Genomic DNA, 14259 nt, shown 5'->3' on the forward strand with positions numbered 1-14259 from the left:
GAGTTATATTTAGTTCTAGAAAACTGATACTTAGGTATAATTTAAGAACCTAAAATAAAAATTCAAGCTATGCTCAAAGACTTCTAAAATAGGAGGTATAACATTTTCTTCCTATGTTTTTATGTCAATCTCCTAAAAGTTCTGGAAAATAATATATTTAAGCTTGATTTACACTAGATCATTTAAAATCTAGCCACCAATCAAGCCCTACTCAGTACTATATCATGGAGAGCAGGGAGAGGTGAAGTTGAGTTAAGATATAGCTCCCGTCCTCAGGAAACCCACAAACCACCAGAGACAGACAAACATGAATAACTCCACATCAAGGCACACACGGTAAATGCTAAAAATGGTACACAGTGCTCCTGGATTTGGAGGGGGCAGTTAGTTCAGTTCAGTCGCTCAATTGTGTCCGACTCTTTGCGACCCCGTGAATCGCAGCACGCCAGGCCTCCCTGTCCATCACCAACTCCCAGAGTTCACTCAAACTTACATCCATCGAGTCGGTGATGCCATCCAGCAATCTCATCCTCTGTCGTCCCCTTCTCCTCCTGCCCCCAATCCCTCCCAGCGTCAGAGTCTTTTCCAATAGGTTAACTCTTCGCATAAGGTGGCCAAAGTACTGGAGTTTCAGCTTTAGCATCATTCCTTCCAAAGAAATCCCAGGGCTGATCTCCTTCAGAATGGACTGGTTGGATCTCCTTGCAGTCCAAGGGACTCTCAAGAGTCTTCTCCAACACCACAGTTCAAAAGCATCAATTCTTCGGTGCTCAGCCTTCTTCACAGTCCAACTCTCACATCCATACTTACTACAGGGAACATATGTGACGGCTTTGTATTATGGACTGAACTGTGTCTTCCAATCCCTTCCCCCCTCCAATTAATGTGTTGAAGCCCCAATGCCCTAGAACCTCAGGGTGTGATTGTATTTGGAGATAAGGCCCTTTAAAAGGTGACTAAGGTGAGGCCTTTAGGGTGGGCTCTAATCCAATGTGTCTGGTGTCCTATAGAAGGAAGAAGTTAGGAAACACAGAGACACACCAGGAGAAAGACCACATTTGGACACGGCAAAATGATGGGCACCTGGAAGCTAAGGAGAGGAGCCCCAGGGAAATCAAGCCTGCAGACACCGAGATCTCAGAGGCCTGGTTTCCAAGACTGAGCAGACAGATTTCTGTTGTTCAAGTCACTGGTCTATAATATTTTGTTATGTAGTCCTGGCAAAGTAACATAGTCTGTAATGCTGCTGCTAAGTCGCTTTAGTCGTGTCTGACTCTGTGCGACCCCATAGACGGCAGCTCACCAGGCTCCCCCGTCCCTGGGATTCTCCAGGCAAGAACACTGGAGTGGGTTGCCATTTCCTTCTCCAATAGTCTGTAATGGTGACACTTAAATTCAGTTTTAAAAGAGATAGGACTTTTAGCAATCAGATAAAGGTAAGGTTTGGAAACAATATTCCAAGAAGAAACAAAAACTATATTTTAGGCACAGAAGCCACAATACAGTGTGTGAGCTTGGGAAAGTCAGTATGCTTCTGTAACAAGAGCATTGTTTGGTGGAGAGGATGAGAAAAGTAGGTGGGGGAGGTAGGGGGAGGGGGAAGCAGAAGGGAGAGAGGGACAGGAGACCCACAGAGCAGCAGACAGACAAGGACTGCAATGCGGGCTCCAGGTCCTACTGTGAAAGGGCTAAATACTACCTTCAGTATATGTGGTTTTATCTTGTACATAAAAAGAGCCATCAAGGGTTTTCAGTAGAAAACTCATTCAAATTTATATTCTAGAAAGATGGTTCTGCTTTTAGAGTTACTACAAGAAGACTGAAAAGGCAGTGAGACCTGTTTTGTTACTACAACAGTCAGGATAAGAAGAAACCAGGGCAACAGCAATGGAATTAAAAAATCAAAAATACAATAAAAGTGTGCTTGAAAATGAGAACCAGAATAACCACCCCATAAGGTAGGCAGGACTGAGAGCTGGACCAGTTACCACCATCCAGTCAGACAGTCACTAGTGCAGCATCCTCAGCCTCCACAGACTTTGCCTTTCAATCACAACCATGCGTTGTGTGCATCCCTTAAAGAAACTGACCACTCCAAAAGACTCACCTGACTTCTGGCATCTCACCCTAGAACTTGAAAACCCAAACATAATCAATAAAAACCCTACACTCATTTCCTAAAGCAGCCCCCTACCTACCCCCATATCTGTGTGGTCACTCTTGCTATAGCAAGTCAATAGGGAAGTCTGCTTATCTCCAAAAAGGTTTATTTATTTGATAAGCAGGCTTTCCACAAAAAACTGATGTCTATCAATGAAGTCAAAGAAGAACAGCCAAAGAACGAAGCACCCTGTCTTGTGTTTTCAGAGCAGAAGGAGGACTAAGAATAACTTAACAGTCACTCATGATCTTAGAAAGAAATTTCAGGAGGGCAATAAAAGAAAACAAAAAAATGGAAGAATTAAAGAAAAAGGAGAAATGGAATTAACTACCAAACATTATTCTTTTAAGAGGCCTTGCATAGTTTGAATGTAAACCCGAATCTTCAATAAGAGTTACTATTTTCTTTTTAATGAGAGTAAAAGGAAGGAAAAGGGATTAACAATGAAGCAAAGTCAAGAGAAGGTAGAGTTAGCCATGTTAAGAAGAGAAATTGTTCTTTCTTCATGGTTAGAAATGGAAGAAAGGATGGGTGATGGATATGGATAAAAATTATTGTGTGTAAGGGTGTAAAATTGAGGGAGTTAAGGTCAATAACAAGGCCATTTACTGTGATAGAGAGGAAGGAAGTTAGGGAGGGAAGGAGAGGTGGAGAAACAGTACATAAATGAAGACATATCTGAATTTAAGGGCTTAAAAGAAAAAAGTTAGAGAAGAGAAAGGGGCTTTCAGCATCTGAGATCTTGAAATGATTCTGACTGACAGAACTGAGCAACTTAAAGAATAATGAGTTGTGAGTATCAGAAATCCCAAAACATGAATTAGAAGAAACAGATATAATCACACAGTGTGGTGTGCAAAGGACAGTTTCAAGTGTGATGCTGACATGATTGAGGAAATTAGAGTGGTGGCCCTCTTGGAAATCAACCAATAACAAGCCTTCGAAATGGGAGATGGCAGCATAAGACTTAGCAGAAAAGGAACTGACGCACAAGGTGGCACCTCGATCCTGAATTGACAGTGGAGAGCAAAGGAACACATCACCCTCCCTTTAAAATCTAAAGATGCTCAACATCACTCATTATCAGAGAAATGCAAATCAAAACCACTATGAGGTACCATTTCACACCAGTCAGAATGGCTGCGATCCAAAAGTCTACAAATAATAAATGCTGGAGAGGGTGTGGAGAAAAGGGAACCCTCTTACACTGCTGGTGGGAATGCAAACTAGTACAGCCACTATGGAGAACAGTGTGGAGATTCCTTAAAAAACTGGAAATAGAACTGCCTTATGATCCAGCAATCCCACTGCTGGGCATACACACTGAGGAAACCAGAAGGGAAAGAGACACGTGTACCCCAATGTTCATCGCAGCACTGTTTATAATAGCCAGGACATGGAAGCAACCTAGATGTCCATCAGCAGATGAATGGATAAGAAAGCTGTGGTACATATACACAATGGAGTATTACTCAGCCATTAAAAAGAATACATTTGAATCAGTTCTAATGAGGTGGATGAAACTGGAGCCTATTATACAGAGTGAAGTAAGCCAGAAGGAAAAACACCAATACAGTATACTAACGCATATATATGGAATTTAGAAAGATGGTAACAATAACCCGGTGTACGAGACAACAAAAGAGACACTGATGTATAGAACAGTCTTATGGACTCTGTGGGAGAGGGAGAGGGTGGGAAGATTTGGGAGAATGGCAATGAAACATGTAAAATATCTTGTAGGAAACGAGTTGCCAGTCCAGGTTCGATGCACGATGCTGGATGCTTGGGGCTGGTGCACTGGGACGGCCCAGAGGGATGATATGGGGAGGGAGGAGGGAGGAGGGTTCGGGATGGGGAACACATGTATACCTGTGGCGGATTCATTTTGATATTTGGCAAAACTAATACAATTATGTAAAGTTTAAAAATAAAATAAAATTAGAAAAAAAAATAAATAAAAAATAAAATCTATAGACTTAGAAAAATTAAAAAAAAATTTTCTTGAGATGGTTGTGGAAAAAAAAACAAAACAAAACTGGCACTACCTACAAAAGCCAGGTTTAAATTCCTGGGGAGGAAAGGGAAGAAATCTGGGGGTAAGATCAAAGTTATAGGGACTTCCCTGGTGGTCCAATGGTTAAGATTCCATGCTTCCAATGCCAGCGGGGAGGGGGGGGGGGGCGCGGGGGGGGTGCTGAGTTCAATCCCTGGTCAGGGAACTAAGATCTCACATGCTGTGTTTCTTTGAAAATGTTAATAAAGCTGACAAACGCTTACTAAGAAAGAAAGAGAAAGCTCAAATTAATAGCATCATATTAAAAAAAAAAAGACATATTGTTTAATCTGAGCTTTCTCTAGTTTATTTGAATTTAGTTTGCACATCTTTTTGCAGCTTTTTGAGATGGAAAATTATACCTTATGTTGAAAACATATGCATTTAAAGTTATCCAATACTATCAATAACCTCAGATATGCAATGACACCACCCTTTTGGCAGAAAGTGAAGAGGAACTAAAAAGCCTCTTGATGAAAATGAAAGTGGAGAGTGAAAAAGTGGCTTAAAGCTCAACATTCAGAAAATGAAGATCATGGCATCTGTTCCCATCACTTTATGGGAAATAGATGGGGAAACAGTGGAAACAGTGTCAGACTTTATCTTTTTGGGCTCCAAAATCACTGCAGATGGTGACCACAGCCATGAAATTAAAAGACGCTTACTCCTTGGAAGAAAAGTTATGACCAACCTAGACAGCATATTCAAAAGCAGAGATTACTTTGCCAACAAAGGTCAGTCTAGTCAAGGCTATGGTTTTTCAAGTGGTCATGTATGGATGTGAGAGTTGGACTGTGAAGAAGGCTGAGCGCCGAAGAATTGATGCTTTTGAACTGTGGTGTTGAAGAAGACTCTTGAGAGTCCCTTGGACTGCAAGGAGATCCAACCAATCCATTCTGAAGGAGATCAGCCCTGGGATTTCTTTGGAAGGAATGATGCTAAAGCTGAAACTCCAGTACTTTGGTCACCTCATGAGAAGAGTTGACTCATTGGAAAAGATTCTGATGATGGGAGGGATTGGGAGCAGGAGGAAAAAGGGACGGCAGAGGATGAGGTGGCTGGATGGCATCACTGACTCGATGGACGTGAGTTTGAGTGAACTCTGGGAGTTGGTGATGGACAGGGAGGCCTGGTGTGCTGTGATTCATGGGGTCACAAAGAGTCGGACACAACTGAGTGACTGAACTGAACTGAATACTCCCTAGGCATTACTTTGTGTCTCACAAGTTTTGATACTATTCAACATATTTTGACCATGGTTGTATTTCTTTGACCCTTGGATTATTTAAAAGCATACTATTTATTTTCCATGCAAATATAGGCTTTTTTATGTTTCAGTTAGATATTTCTAATTTAATTCTACTGCGGAACATATACTATATGTTATCCTTTGAAATCTGTTGAGATTTGCTTTTTGGCTTAGTACATGTTCTATTTTGGTAAAAATTCCTTGCATGCTTGAAAAGAATGTGTATTCTGCAGTTGTTGGGAATAATATTCTATGAATAGCAATAGGTCAAGTTAATAACCTTGTTTAAATATTCTATCACCTTACACTTTTAACAATCATGTTAAAAATCTGCTTGTTACACTAGTGGTTGAAAGAAGGTTGCAAAATTCTGCAACTATGATTCATCTGTTCTCCTTTTTGTCCTGTCAATTTTAGCTTTATGTATTTTCAAGTTATGCTGTTAGGAACATATAAATTTAGTACTGTTCTGTCTTCCTACTGCATTGATCATTTATCATTATAGAGCATTCCATAATTCATTCTTCTGTAAGGATTACTCTGTCTGATATTAACATATAAGATTTCCTTAGTCAGTATTTGTTATAGTGTACCTTTTATTTTTTTCCATATCCTTTTATGTGAAATATGTCTTATGTCTTAACTATACATTGTTGTCTTTTTTTAAAAATCTAGTCCAAAAATTTCTGGTTTTAATTGGAAGAAGAAGCCAATTTATGTAATTTAATTATACTTAAAGATACTTTCATGTTATTAATTTTCTATTCATTCCTTCTGTTCTTTTTTTGATACCCAATTTTTTAAATTATTTTATTTTACCTTTGGTAAACTTTTTGTTTAAACATCTTTGTAATATTTCTAGCAATTATCTTAGAGATTAAAAATACTTCCTTGATTTCAGATGACTTTTACCACTTCCTGGGTGAGACAAAAAAATGTTAGTTTAACTTCACTTACACCTACTAACCCTTCGTTCCACTGATTTTAAATATTTTATTTCTAATTATGTTTAAAGCCCCACAAAACATTAATATTGTTGCTTTCAATGGTCTGAAATCTTTTATATTTATTCATAGGCTTTCCTAGGCTCCTCACTTTTCCTGAGGTCCTATGGCTCATCTGGGATCACTTTTCTTCAGACTGAATAACTTCCTTTAGTATTTCTACACTATGGTTCTACTTGTGATAAAATCTCCCACCTTTTGTCTAAAAACATTTTTTTTCTGCTTTCATTAAAAAAATATTTTTGCTGGGTACAGAGGTTCAGGTTGGCAGTATTTTTCCTTTCTGCAAGTATTTACGGATGTCATTCCTTAATGTTCTGGTTTTAATAATGTCTGTAGGACAGTCAGCCACCTTACTGCTGTTCCTTTGAAGGTAGTGGAGTTTACTTCGATTGTTTCAAGATTTTTTCTTTATAGCTGGTTTTCACAAGTCTCACCAAGTTGTACCTAGGTGTGATTTTCTTCATATTAATCTTGCTTCGGGTTCACTAAGTTTCCTATGCTCCTTGAATTTGTGGATTGCTATCTTTAATCAGTTTGGAAAACCTCTGGTCATTATTTTCTCAAATATTGCTTTTCTCATTTTCTCCTCCGGGGACTCCAACCACATGAATGTTAGATGAAGTGACTTGATCTTATGTCTCCTAAGCTGTTTTGTTCTTTCCATTCTTTTTCCTTTCTGAGATTGTACACTTTCCCACTGAACTGTCCTTTAGTTCACTAGTTCTAGTTATTTATTTTTTGTTGTGCCTACTTTGCTCTTAAACTCAAATCTTAATTTCAGATGTCATATTTTTCCGCCCTAGGATATCCATTTGATTATTTTTTTAAATATTTCCACCTTTCTATTAATATTGTTCATCTTTTCATCCATTTTTCTAACTGCTTCATTTCCTTTAGCACATTTACAACAACTATAAAATATTTGTTTGGTAACTTCTAGATCTGTATCACTGGCAGATCTGCTTCTATTTATCTTCTTTGAACATATATATATATATTTTTACTTTTTACATGTCATATAACATTTTACTGTATTCTCAATATTTTGAATGTAATAGCCATAAAACTATGGCTGACATTATTTTCTCCCAGTGAGGGTCCATCCTTCCCTCTATTAGACTGGTAGGGTAAGGAGCTGTTCACGTCAATCTAATTATTTTACTTCTGGTGTAAAACATCTCAAAGGTGAAATTAATTGTGCTTATTGCAGCTGCATCCTAACCCTACCACAAAGAGACTGTCTCCTAAGCACTGCAAGACTGCAGAAGACATCACTGCATATTTCCAGCTCAACTTCCCAACCTCCCATCCTGTCTCAAGGCTCAGTAAACAACCTATGGGGAAAACCAGCTGTGTGTCTGAAGACTCCCTAGGTTCCAGTTCAATATGTCAGACTACGTGATCACCAAAACTTCCACGGTTTCTCTTTTCCCTCATAGAGTCTCACTTATACAGCAATCCTGATCCTTAGCCAGTGTTCATTTTGAGCACACACACTCAGGAAAGAGGCCTTCTAACAGTCTCATCTCACAGGTGCTCTTCCATTTTTGTTACTGCAGTTCATTCAGTATTCTTTTCATTCATAAGCTCTTCAAAAATATGACTGTGCTTGAGTGACACAAATATTTTGAAACTCCTCCCACTGAGAAGTGGGTACACATGTACTTTCCAAGTTTTGAATCTGAATGGCCTCTTTGACCAATAAAATATGGTGGCTATGACAAGACACCAGTTTTTGGGTCTAGAACTTAAGAGACATGGACAATTTTAACCTCTTATATCTAGGAATATATGGAAGGCACTGAACTGCCACTAAAGAGAGCCAACTAATCTTATCGATTAAAAAGCTTTTGTTTTCACCAATTTTTCTCCATCATTTGTCTGTTTTATAATATTCTATTTTATTGATTTCTATTTCTTGTTTTCTACCTTCAACTTACTTTGGGTTCATTTTAATTTTCCAGCTTCCATAAGTGAAAGCTTAGATAACTGGTTTTAGACTTTTCTTCTTTTTTAATATCTGTATCTTAAAGCTATACATTTTCCTCTAATCACAGCTTTTGCTGCATAAATATTGTTCCCATGTGTTTTCATTTTTCATTGAGTTAAAAATATTTTCTACTTTTTCTTGTAATTTCATGGAACCATGCTTTATTTAAAAGTGTGCTATTTAATCTCTAAATATTTGGGGAAGGAATTCTAGATATTCTATTGCTATTCATTTCTAATACAATTTAGAAACAGTGAAAGAACATGTCCTGCATAGTTTTAATCTTTTAAAATATATTGAGACTTGTTTTATGATCTAACATATGACCTACCTTGATGAAAATTTCATGTGTTCTTGAAAAGAATGTGTATTCTTCTATTGTTGAGTGCAAGATTCTATAAATGTCAATTAACTCCAACTGGTTAACAGTGTTGTTCCAGATTTCTTTTTTATTAATATTTTGCCTACTTATAAATCAAATGCTGAGAGAGAAGTGTTTGAGACTAACTACAACTGTAGTTTTACCTATTTATCCTTTATGTTCAAGGGTAACAAGGCAGTATATGTCACTGTGCTTATTTAACATATATGCAGAGTTCATCATGCAAAACACCAAGCTGGATGAAGCACAAGCTGGAATTAAGACTGCCAGGAGAAATATTAATAACCTCAGATATGCAGATGACACCATCCTTATGGCAGAAAGTGAAAAGGAATTAAAGAGACTCTTGATGAAGGTGAAAGAGGAGAGTGAAAAAAGCTGGCTAAAAACTCAACACTCAAAAAATGGCTCTGTACCAGTCTAGAGAGATGGGATGGAGAGGGAGATAGGAGGGAGGTTCAAAAGGGAGGGGATATATGTACACCTATGACTGACTCATGTTGAAGTTTGACAGAAAACAACAAAATTCTGTAAAGCAATTATCCTTCAAAAAAAATAAATACATTTTTAAAAACTGGAAAAAAAAAAAAAATGAAGACCATGGGCATCCATCCGGTCCCATCACTTCATGGCAAACAGATGGAGAAAAATTGGCAGATTTTATTTTCTTGGGCTCCAAAATCACTTTGGATGGTGACTGCAGCCATGAAATTAAAAGATGCTTGCTTCTTAGAAGAAAAGCTATGACAAATCTAGGCAATGTATTCAAAAGCAGAGACATTTCTTTGCTGACAAAGATCCGTAGAGTCAAAGCTATGGTTTTTCCCGTGGTCACATATGGATGTGAGAACTGGACCACAGAGACGGCTGAGCACTTAAAAAAAGATGCCTTCGAATAGTGGTACAGCAGAAGACTTTTGAGAGTCCCTTGGAGAGCAAGGAGATCAAACCAGTCAATCCTAAAGGAAATCAACCTGAATATTCACTGGAAGGACTAATGCTGAAGCTGAAGCTCCAACACTTTGGCCACCTGATGCAAAGAGCCAACTCATCAGAAAACACCCTGATGCTGGGAAAGACTGAAGGCAGCAGAAGGGGATGACAGAGGATGAGATGGTTGGATGGTATCACTAACTCAAAGGACATGAGTTTGAGCAAACTCCGGGAGATGGTGAAGGACAGGGAAGCCTGGTGTGCTGCAGTCTATGGGGTTGCAAAGAGTCAGACATGACTGAGCGGCTGAACAACAACATCCTTTATGTTCTGTAAATTTTTATTTCAAGTATTTTGAAGCTCTGTTAATGGACTCATAGATATTTAGGATTGTTATTTTTTTTGATAAATTGATTCATCATTATGAAATATGTCTCAATATTGCTAGTAATAGTCTCTGTTCTGAAGCCTATGTTGTTGTAATTAATATAGCCAATCCAGTTTTCTTAGTGATTAGTGTTTGCATGGTATATCTTCTTCAATTCTTTTACTCATAACTTGTGTTCATATTTGAATAGGATTTCTTGTGAACAGTATGTAGTTAGGTCTTGCTTTTTTATCTAGCCTGATGATCTGTCTTCAGAGCATTTAAATCATTTATACGTAATGTAACTATTTATATGGCTGAATCTGAAATAATCATCTAGCTATTTTCTAATCTATTCTTTGTTTCCTTTTCGCATTTTTTCTTGCCTTATCTGTGACTGAATATTTTTTAGTATTTTACTTTATCTTCCCTGTTGGCTTATTAGATGTACCTGTTTCTTTTGCAGTTTTATTGCTCTGGTGTTTAAACTACAGAGCTTTAACTTACCACAACCTAAGTTTTAATAATATTTTGGACTTCCCTGGTGACTCAGACAATTTTATCACTTCAGAAATAAGAATTTTACAACAGAAGATATCTATTCCTTTCTTCCTGTCTTTTGTGCTACTGTTACCATCATTTAACTATAGTAAGACTGTCATCCTGGAGAAGGTAGGTGTAAGCACTCTGACTGACAGCCTCAGCCAAAATTAGCTTTTCAATGATTCTTATCAAAGTACCAGAAATGTAAATATGAAGCTGTCTTAGAGACTTGCAACCAGCTCATCCTTCAGCTGAATGCCACCAACTAACCTCAGCTGATGCTACATGGAGAAGAATAACCACCAGCTGAGCCTGCCCTTTGCACTGACTTACAGACTGTGAAGTACAACAAAATGACTGTTTTTCTAAGACTGTAAGTTTTTAGGTAATTTGTAACAGAATTAGATAACCATAACAGATACTGGCACATGGAAGTGGGGGCTCTGTAATAAAAATCTTAAAATACTGACATTGGCTTTGGGACCAAGTGGTGAGCAGAAACAGGGAGGTCCTTAAAAACACTGTTAATGAAAGCCTGAAGGACATTAGTGAAAATGTTAACAGATGGAGAAATGACAAGCCCGCTTACACGGTGGTGGAAATTGTGCAACACTATTCCTTGCATAAAAAAGAAAAGAGAAAACGTGCCCAATAAAGTGGTAGATTTGGCTAAGGAGATTGCCAGGCAGAAGGTCAAAGTATTAGTCTCTTTTAGCCTAGTATAATACGGGATTCAAAGAGAAAGGTAAGTTAACAAAAGAACTCTTCCATTTTCAAGCAGAATTTAGAGCTAACAAAAGAACCATTTCACTTTCAGGAATTTAAGGAGCCAGGACTTGCTCTTTTCTAAAACAAAACATTTCCTCGTCCCCATTCTGCCCAGACAGAAAACTAAGATATAGCTTCAAAGTAAAAAGTCAAGTTTAGGGCTGTCAGTAAAGCATGGTTTTGGGACAAAACTTTCTAGAATGTGACTGTAAAATACCATGATTACATGTTATATCTAATTCAGTTCTAAGAATCTTAAGAGTGTGTGCCTCATAAGACTATCTTTTTTAGATAAAAATCCTATAGGAATTTTGAGGGTGTCCCTTTTGGACTCTCTTTCAAACAGAAAAGCTTCACAGAATCTTATGGGTATCATCTTATAATGCCTTTACTCACAGTCTGAAGTAGAAAAAATATATCTCAAAACAAATGTGAATGTGGCTTCTGTCTAACAGAGTGGACTATAATTTGATACACAGGAATTTCACAAAGTTTTTAAAAGAATTATGTCATATAGGGCTGACAGGAGCAGAAAGAGAAAAAAACTGAAAAGATGCTTCTGAACTCTCAAATTTCTGCCAGCAGGAAGCAAGGCTGGCAAGACTATCCAGTTGTAAACATGAACCATTTTTTATATAAAATGATGGATGACTCAGAGTTGCTAGGGTGAAGTCAGGAGCCATGGATAATCATTTCCAGGGAGTAAAAATAATGTTAGTAAAGAAATGACAGCATTAGGATTTCAAAATTACTATGAACCAGTGAAAGCTATGCACCTCTTGCTTCCTGATTCTGAATGGAAATGCTTATTGCAGTGATTCTATGCCTGCCTCTCTAATATATGCCGAATAAATAACTTGTCTCTTGAGGCAACTACACCAGGCAAGCTTTCTGCACGTTTGGACCTGACTTAAATGACAAGGTCCTGGACCTGAAGCTTGAGAATAAAGCCATAGACGGATGACAACTTCGGATTCTCGGAAGGGGCTGAGTACATTTAGAATATAGGAGGAATGTAAATCATCTGTGGCCAGAGGGTGAACTGTAGCAGAGTAAGATGGCCACACATTCTCTGATACCTCTTCCACTGAAAGGCCACTCTGTCGCATCTCACTGAAACTGGGGGGCTCTGGCACTGCTTTGACCAACACAATATGGTAGAAGTGATGTGGGGCCAGTTTCCAGTTTTAGACCTTCCTCTATAGCATCATCCTTCCCATCTCTTGGAAAATTCTCTCTAGGAGTCCTAAACCACAACAGGACAAGTCTGACTCCCTTGAGACTCTGCTAAAAAGGTCATATAGACACATCTTCTACCTTTGTCCACACACCATATACGTGCATAAAGATATCCTAGATCCTCCAGAGCATCTAATCCATCTACCAAATGAATACCATCCAGTGATCTTAGTCAGTGCAATGTGGAATAGAAAAATTACCCAACTGAGACTTGTCTGAACTCCCAACCCACAGAACCATGAGCTATCCAGAACAAACCACTCAGTGTTGAGGCAATTAATTATGTAATAACAGATCACTAAAATAATGTTATTTTGTAATTTACCTAGGCTGTTGCAGGACTCACAATGTCCTGTGTCTAGCCTCTACTACCAAACTGGAAAAGGAAGCCTAAACCCAGATCTTACTCAGAAGTAATTTGCAAAGTTCATTATAAGGTAAAATTATTTGTTAGAGATAAAAAGGCCAATATTCTCAGAGATACTATAAAACAATTTTCCAAACATGACAAACTTCAACCAAGTTGCTGCAATGAAAACCAACCATTTTCATCTTACTAAATAAGCTACTGTTTGTATATAATTAAGCCAAAACATGCACACACAGGTTGTCCTTTAGTTCATTTAACAAATGCTTATTTAGACTCTTACTCGTGATTAAAACACAACGAGAATTACAAATATAAAATTAACACCATTTGTAGTAGTCTCAAGCAGTGATTTAAAAAGAGAACATAAAGAAATACTGGTGTGTTAACATAAATTACGAAGTCCAGACCAGGTAGTAGCCGTTACTAAGGGGATAACATATATGTATAACGCACACATGTATGTGTATGTGCATGTTGACATTCCTATCTTTGTAAACGGGAGAGTGCCTGGTGCCAGTGTGTGCATATATGCGTGTGTGCTCAGTCTCTGTGCAACCCCACGGACTGTAGCCCATCAGGCTCCTCTGTTCATGGGATTCTCCAGGTAAGAATACTGGAATGAGCTGCCATGCCTTTCTCCAGGGTGTCTTCCTGACCCAGGGACTGAACCTGCATCTCCTGCATCTAATGCACTGAAAGAGGACTCACCTGATTCTCATTCAGGGCTCTCAGCCCATATCCATTCTGATGGCCTTAAGCTGACTGGTGTAAAGCACCTATTTGTGGAGAAGCCTAGATTCGAGGTGGCAGGACCAAGGTCGTACACATCTTTGCAGAACACATGGTACCAGGCACGATGCTGTGTACGTCATCATTCTCTAAGTATCTCTAAGTATTTGTCCACTGACTAACATTACTATTCAGTGCTCTAGGACGGTCCTAAGGAATAACTATTTGGGAGAAAATATAAGCATTCTTCCATCATTACAATAATAAATGGGCTTACTGGTTTTAGGAAATATTAAGAGCCTATAATTTAAGTAATTTGTGACTAAATGTCATTTTTCTCTATGACTGAGCAGTGCCACAGTTAGCCAGCCAGGTGGAAAGCACTTAGGGACTTGGACACAGACTGTTGTGAGGAATTAACTGTCTAATAACAAAAAACTCTGAACAGGATCTATCATTAGAGAC

General features: G+C 38.2%; 1 protein-coding gene across 50 annotated transcripts in view; it reads right to left on the minus strand.

Moving 5' to 3' along the window:
• The window catches only part of ZNF438 (zinc finger protein 438), a 199086-nt gene that overhangs the window by 97387 nt on the left and 87440 nt on the right, over nt 1-14259 (minus strand). The window lies entirely within an intron of this gene.

The sequence above is a fragment of the Bos grunniens genome, chromosome 13, assembly GCF_055505025.1.
Source record: "Bos grunniens cultivar Pamir isolate PY7600 chromosome 13, Bosgru_T2T1.0, whole genome shotgun sequence".
NCBI lineage: Eukaryota > Metazoa > Chordata > Mammalia > Artiodactyla > Bovidae > Bos > Bos grunniens.